General features: G+C 57.9%; 1 long non-coding RNA gene across 1 annotated transcript; it reads right to left on the bottom strand.

The window, feature by feature from the left end:
* Positions 1-3,466: 3,466 nt before the first annotated feature.
* LOC308190281 lies at positions 3,467-6,194 on the bottom strand. Its single transcript, XR_013947040.1, has 3 exons — positions 6,143-6,194; positions 6,007-6,052; positions 3,467-4,511 (listed from the first exon to the last, which is right to left on the bottom strand). It is a non-coding gene; the product is annotated as an uncharacterized lncRNA (long non-coding RNA).
* Between the last annotated feature and the right edge of the window lie 570 nt (positions 6,195-6,764).

Raw genomic sequence — 6,764 nt, 5'->3', positions numbered from 1 at the left:
GAGAGGCGCCCATCAGTGCACTGTGGCCTGCAGTGCTGAAACAGCCGTTTGGGAGGGTGGAGAATGGTCCGGGTGCGTTCAAGATCAGGCCCAAACTGCAGCTCCCCCCAGGCTGGGGTGTTTGGTGTTGGTCATGAGCTGTGCAAGGCGCGAGGTCTCACTGCTTGCCAGGCAAGTGCAGCAGGCAGGGGAAGCTCTGTGGCCACACCTGAGCGTGGGGCTGGGGGAGTGCTCGGGGGGGCTGCCTGCCTCACCCCAGGTTCTTCTCCCACCCAGAAAGGCTGCGGAAAGCAGCCTAGGAGTGGGGAGGAATCCCAGAACGCCAGACTGACCTCCACCTCGAGCGATCACAGCGAGAGAAACTGCTTCAGAGCTAAACACAGACCATACATCACAGTAATTAAATAACTGAGGTTGAATTGTTACTGGAGAAATTATCAGAGTTAGCGTAATAGTTGTGTTTTAGGTAGCACTCTATGTGTATCAGCGTATGTATATATACCAGTGACCTCCAGTGGCATAAGCAGTATCAATGCTATCCTAAAACCGGCCCAGCGTGACCTGAAGGCATCCAGTGCTGAGTCCTGGCTGCCACCATCCCTCTGCGCGAGGAGAGGAGCTGCAGGTCGCGAGGAATCACAGAACCCCAGAACCATCTAGGTGGGAAGAGACCTCCAAGACCACCGCGTCCAACCTCTGACCTAACACTAACAAGTCCCCCACTAAACCATGTCACTAAGCTCAACATCTAAACGTCTTTTAAAGACCCCCAGGGATGGTGACTCAACCACTTCCCTGGGCAGCCCATTCCGATGCCCAACAACCCTTTCAGTAAAGAAGGTCTTCCTAATATTCAACCTAAACCTCCCCTGGCGCAACTTTAGCCCGTTCCCCCTCGTCCTGTCACCAGGCACAGGGGAGAACAGAGCAACCCCCACCTCGCTACAGCCTCCTTTCAGGTACCTGTAGAGAGCGATAAGGTCGCCCCTGAGCCTCCTCTTCTCCAGACCAAACACCCCCAGCTCCCTCAGCCGCTCCTCAAAGGGAAGGGGCAAAAGAAGTGTGTTGGGGGGGGAGGGGGTTGGGGGCTGTGTGCCACAAACTGCTGGAGACTCTGAGGGCCCCAACACGTTTCCTGGAGGTACAGAATACTTCTGCTGACCTGGAACAAGGCTTGAAATGCAAGCAGCCCTGTAATAATTTTGCACCGCTTGCTTACAATGGCAAGAAAATGAGCATTTAACCTTAGGATTAAGGCAAAATGCAGGCCCTGTGTGCACCTCCACCCAGGGAGTTTCTGTCGCTGTGTTAAGCGCAGCAGCAGTGCTGTGGGTAGGGGGCGTCACCACAAGAACAAGCCAAGACTGTGCTTGCTCCCGTCCTCTGCCACACTTCTCATTTCCAGCCGATTTTTGCATTCAAACACTGGAGCACAGGCAAGGGGGACCCGGGGCAGCACGCTGGGTTAGAAGCAGAGTAGCGCTGCGAGGCTCACGCTGAAATGCAGACAGCAAAGTGGACAACAGAACCCAAAGTCACACCTCCAGAGCTGCACAGGATCGAAACCGATATTTGGGCTGGTGCACGGGCATTTGTAGGCTGCCGAGTGTCCGTGCCAGGAGGCTGAATGCTGTCCTGTGCCTGCACCAGTGCCGGGCACAGCGGTGCCAGCAGCCCCAGCCTCTGTCTCCGAGAACGCTGCTGCAGCAGCCCAGTGTCACAGCAGGGGGTTCTGGACAGGTGGGTGCTGCTACTGGGACACACGGGGTTCTCCGCGTCCTTTGCCAGACCCTGCCGGGTGTCCCCATGGGAGGATCTGGTGCTGCCTGCGCCTTGCGTGCCCCCTAATGCCACGAGGGCCGTGCTCCAGGCTGCCAGTGCCAACACCACCGCCAACGCCGCCGCCAACGCCACTGCCACTTCCTGGTGGCTGCAAGGGTTCCATGGGGACACTGCCTCTGCTGCAGCGCGGCCACGCTGGGTGTCGATGGTGAGGCCAGCGCGGGAGCTGCATGAAGACACGGGTGGGATGGCGGGGGTGGCGAAACTGTGCCGGCGGGGAGGGTTTCAAGGTGGCACAGGGCACGAGTGTGCCTGGGTGCTGCAGGAGCCACACGGGGAGGGCGCTGGTTTCTCCTGCAGCCACCCAGGGACCTGGTGTAGGGGCCATCCCTTTAAAAATCCCTTTAAAAGATCGAAACCGTAAATCTTTTGCATGATGATTTGTAATCGCAAAGTGAGTAACTGGTACATGCTTTGCATCTGTGAGTCTTAAGTTAATTTAGCAGTTTGGTTTCACGCTCAGTACGTAACCAGTATGTGTGTCTTGTTTACTGATAAGCTTTTGCTCAGTCAACGCCTCCCGGGCACCGCTTGTTCTGACTTCAGGACTTGCAATTCCTCCCTGAGCTGGAGGAAGGGGTTGCTTTCCCATCTGGATCTGGCAGACCTTGTTATTTACCATCCCAGTAATAGTCTATAAGCATACCGACATATTTATGTATGCATGTGTGAACATATGCATATATGTATATATTTTAATTCCAATTGGTCCTTAAAGACAATTGACAAAGTCTGTTTAGGACTCCTAGATGAGATGCACATTCTGATTACACACTGAACTTTTAAACCAAACTGCTATGTTAATTTATGACTCCCAGACATGAAGCGCATACTGATTACTTAATATCATGGAATCATAGAATATCTGAGTTGGAAGGGACCCACGAGGATCATCGAGTCCAAGTCCTGGGTCCCCAAAGGACCACCCAAAAAATCAGACCCTATGTCTGACAGAGGTGTCCAAACGCTCCTTGAGCTCCAGCAGCTCGGGGCTGTGCCCCCGTCCCCGGGCAGCCCGTCCCAGTGCCCGACCACCTCTGGGTGCAGAACCTTTCCCTAACCCCCAGCCTGACCCTCCCCTGCCCCAGCTCCGGGCCGGTCCCTCGGCTCCTGGCGCTGTCCCCAGGGAGCAGAGCTCAGCGCCTGCCCCTCCGCTCCCCTCGCGAGGGAGCTGCAGGCCGCCACGAGGCCTCCCCTCATCTCTTCTCCACGCTGAACAATCCAAGCAACTTCAGCCATACCTCGTATGTCTTCCCCTCTAGACCCTTTGCCACCTTTGTTGCCCTCCTTCGGACGCTCTTTAACAGTTTTTTCTTATCCTGTGGTGCCCAGAACTGCACACAGTACTCCAGGTGAGGCCGCACCAGCACGGAGCGGAGCAGGACGATCACTTCCTTTGACCAGCTAGCAATGCCGTGCTGGATGCACCCCAGGATACGGTTGGCCCTCCCAGCCACCAAGGCACACTGCTGGCTCGCGCTCAGTTTGCTGTTGATCAAAACGCCCCGAACCCTTTCTTATGGCTGCTCTCCAGCGCCTCGTCCCCCACTCTGTATAACCAGGGTTTCCTTTTCCCAGGTGCAGAATCTGACACTTGCTCTTGTTAAACTTCATGTTGCTGAATGGCAATGGCAATGAACTAGCTGACATCGGCTAGTTCTCTGAGTACTCTGGGATGAATCCCATCAGGCCTCATAGACTTAGAGGCATCCAGGCGGAGCAGCAAGTCTGCACAAGTTTGGGGTTAACCGGGAGTTTGTCGTGCCTGCAGTCACCATCCCCCAGCTGCGGGTAGCTGATGCCCCAGAGCCCACCACTGGTGCTGAAGACAGAGGCAGGGGCGAGTACTATGTTAGACGTCTCTCTTTTGTCTATGTCCCTGTTTGTGAGGTGTCCATCCTCATCAAGTGTCAGACCAATGTTTGCTCTGGTCCTCCTTTTCCCATTAATATACTTTAAAAAGCCTTTTTTATTGTCCCCCATGCTCCTGGCCAGCTTCAACTCTACTTGAGCTTTGGCAGCCAAGAAACCCAAATTAACCCAAGATAATGGGTTGATAAGCTTTTGCTCAGTCAGGTCCTACGCCTTCTGGGCACCGCTTGTTTTGACTTCAGGACTTGCAGATCCTCCCTGAGCTGGAGGAAGGGGTTGCTTTCCTATCTGGACCTGGCACACCTTGTTATTTACCATCCTAGTAATAGCCTACATTGCAGTGTGGTGGTTTTACTCGGCTGGGCAGCTGAGTTCCACCACGGCCGCTCTCTCACTCCCTCAGAGAGGAAGGGGGAGAAAACGTGACACAAAGAGTTCAAGGCTTGGGATACGGATGATTTAATTTAATACAAAAGAGAGAGGGGAAAAAAAAAAGGAAAGAAAAGAAAAAACAAGGCAAAGGCTGTGCGGAAGCACAGAGAGAGAAAAGCAGTTACTCTCTACTTCCCATCAATGAGCAATGTTCAGCCACGTCCTGGGAAGCAGGGCCTCAATACGCGTAGCGGTTGTTTGGGAGCACAGACACTTCCACAGCGAGACCCTGAGCAAATTCCACGGTGCTGCTGCTGCCCCAAGCACGAGCGGCGTGGAGCGGCCCCACGCCCCGAGACTGGATGGAGTCGCTACGCCACTGTCCATCACAGCTGAGAAGTCGTGGCAGTCCGGTGAACTTCCCACTAAGTGGAGGAGGGAAAACATAACCCCCACTTGGAAAGAGGGGAAAAGGGAAGACCTGGTTGTCTACAGGCCAGTCAGTCTCACCTCTATGCCTGGCGAGATCATGGAGCAGAGATCATGCGCAAATCCAGGCCAAGCCGCCCAGCACGGATGTGAGACCAGGGAGCTGCCCTTTGAGCGAGAGCTCAGGTTCCCTTTGCCTCCCGTCGCTCTGAGTTTCACTCTCTGCACTGCCCGGAGCTCAGCACATTTACGGGAAAAGCCCGTCTGGGGGACCTGCAGCCCAGGGCTCACAGCCCCAGCGTGTTTGCAGGCGGGAGCAACGGAGCCTGCGCAGAGCCAGGAGCAGCTCGTCTGGGCTCGGTGTCAGACAGCTGTCGGTGTGACCCCCCCGAGCCCCACGATTAGCTCCGGCTTCCCCTCCAGCCTCGACAACACGGTGTGGGCAGCCCACGTCCCCGCTGCCCCAGCAGCGGTCCCCAGGGACCATCAGTAGCAACACGTGGCCCCGAGGGACCCCAGGGGAGTCTGGATAAGGCTGCCTCAAAGGGCCAGCATCCAGACCTCTTCTGAAGGCAGAAAGAGAAAGCAGAAGTGCATGCCGCAGCTCCCCGGCAGCCCGGGAATGCACAGAGTGCTCAAACGGCCAGGCTGAAGCACTCCCTTTACAAGAAGCCACGTGCTAAGCAAAAAGCACCCAGTGGTTTCTGGGCTGGATCACCCCCAGCCCCTCCGCCTGCCCTGCACGGCCCCAGCATGGCCGGCGCTGGCTGGGCACGCGCTCCGTGCCTCAGGCACACAGATATCGAGGTTTTGGGGCAGGACTTTGCACCCTGCGCTGTGCCTCAGGCCGTAACCAACCACTGGGGCCCCACCTGCCCTGGACCTGGCACAACACAGCCTAAGGAGCGGGAAGATGAGAGGCAGCCTCGGGAAATCCTCGAGCCCGTGGCCTCCCCAGAGGGCCCGTGCACAGCGTGCACAAGCGTGCGTGAGGCTGCACGAGGACGCAAACCCAGCCTCAGCCTCAGCAGCACTGCGCCCGGCTGACTGAATGAGAAGGCGGCTAAAGGAGAAGGCCCTGGGGAGACCTCACGGCAGCCTCCAGTGCCTGCAGGGGCTGCAGGAGGGCTGGGGAGGGACTCTCGGGCAGGGGGGGTAGGGATAGGACACAGGGTGACGGCTTTAAGCCATCAGAGGGTGGGTCTGGGTTAGATCCAAGGCAGAAATCCTTCCCCCTGCGGGCGGTGAGGCCTGGCGCAGGCTGCCCCCAGGAGCTGTGGGTGCCCCATCCCTGGCAGTGCCCAAGGCCAGGCTGGATGGGGCTGGGGGCAGCCTGGGCTGGGGGCAGGGGGCCCTGGGCATGGCAGGGGGGTTGGAACCAGCTGGGCTTTGGGGTCCCTTCCCACCCAGAGCGCTCTGTGGCTCTGTGATCCTGGGATTCTAAGCTCGGCCAGGCTCTGGCTGCCTGCACGCAGTGGGTAAGGCGCTCACCTTCCATCTGAGCGTCTGCCATTTTGAGCCCGCTCCCAGGGGAAGCCTGAAAGAAGAATAAGGGATTTTGAGCGACGTTTGCCAAAGTCTCCCGTGCTCGCCCCGCGGCGGTAACAAGGCCGATGAAGACGATCACCTGGCAGTCGGGTCGCTAACACAGCTTGCCTGTGTGTGTCCCGCCTGGTGTGTGTGCACGCAGGAAGTGGTTTTATAACCGGGGGTAAACACACACACACGCACGCACAAGACGGCTGCACACCCGGTGAGGCAGGGAACAGCGTTTGGCAGCCCCCGCACCCCGCGCCAGTGGCAGGGCACGTTTCTGCCAGCCCCGCACAGCCCAGGAGCAGGGGCCGCAGGGGCAGGGGAGCGTGGCTGTGCCTCGCTGCACCGTGGGGGCAGATGGTGACAGCCCGGGCAAGGGCTGCTCCTCCTCAGTTGCTTGCGGCCACCTTGGGAGGGGGTCCCGACGCCTTGGGGAACGAGGAGCTGGCAGGGAAACTCAGATCGGTCACTGGCAACCCTTGCAATGCTTTGGAAAACCTGCCGAGCTCGCAGAGGAGATGCACGGCCCCTGGCTGGAGCGGGAGCCTATCCCCAGAATTGTCGTTAGTTCAGTGCCCTCGTCCGGCACCTGCACCTCCAGCCCTGACCCTGAGTGGTGTGCAGGGTCCGTCCTAGCCCTTTGTGGTGTGTGGGGTCCGTCCCAGCCCTGAGCGGTGTGCGGGGTCTGTCCCAGCCCCTGACCACAATGCAGG

The sequence above is a fragment of the Anser brachyrhynchus genome, assembly GCF_964034855.1.
Source record: "Anser brachyrhynchus genome assembly, chromosome: 2".
Lineage (NCBI taxonomy): Eukaryota > Metazoa > Chordata > Aves > Anseriformes > Anatidae > Anser > Anser brachyrhynchus.
Note: the sequence above shows the minus strand (reverse complement) of the source record. Positions and strands in the feature narration are given on the sequence as shown.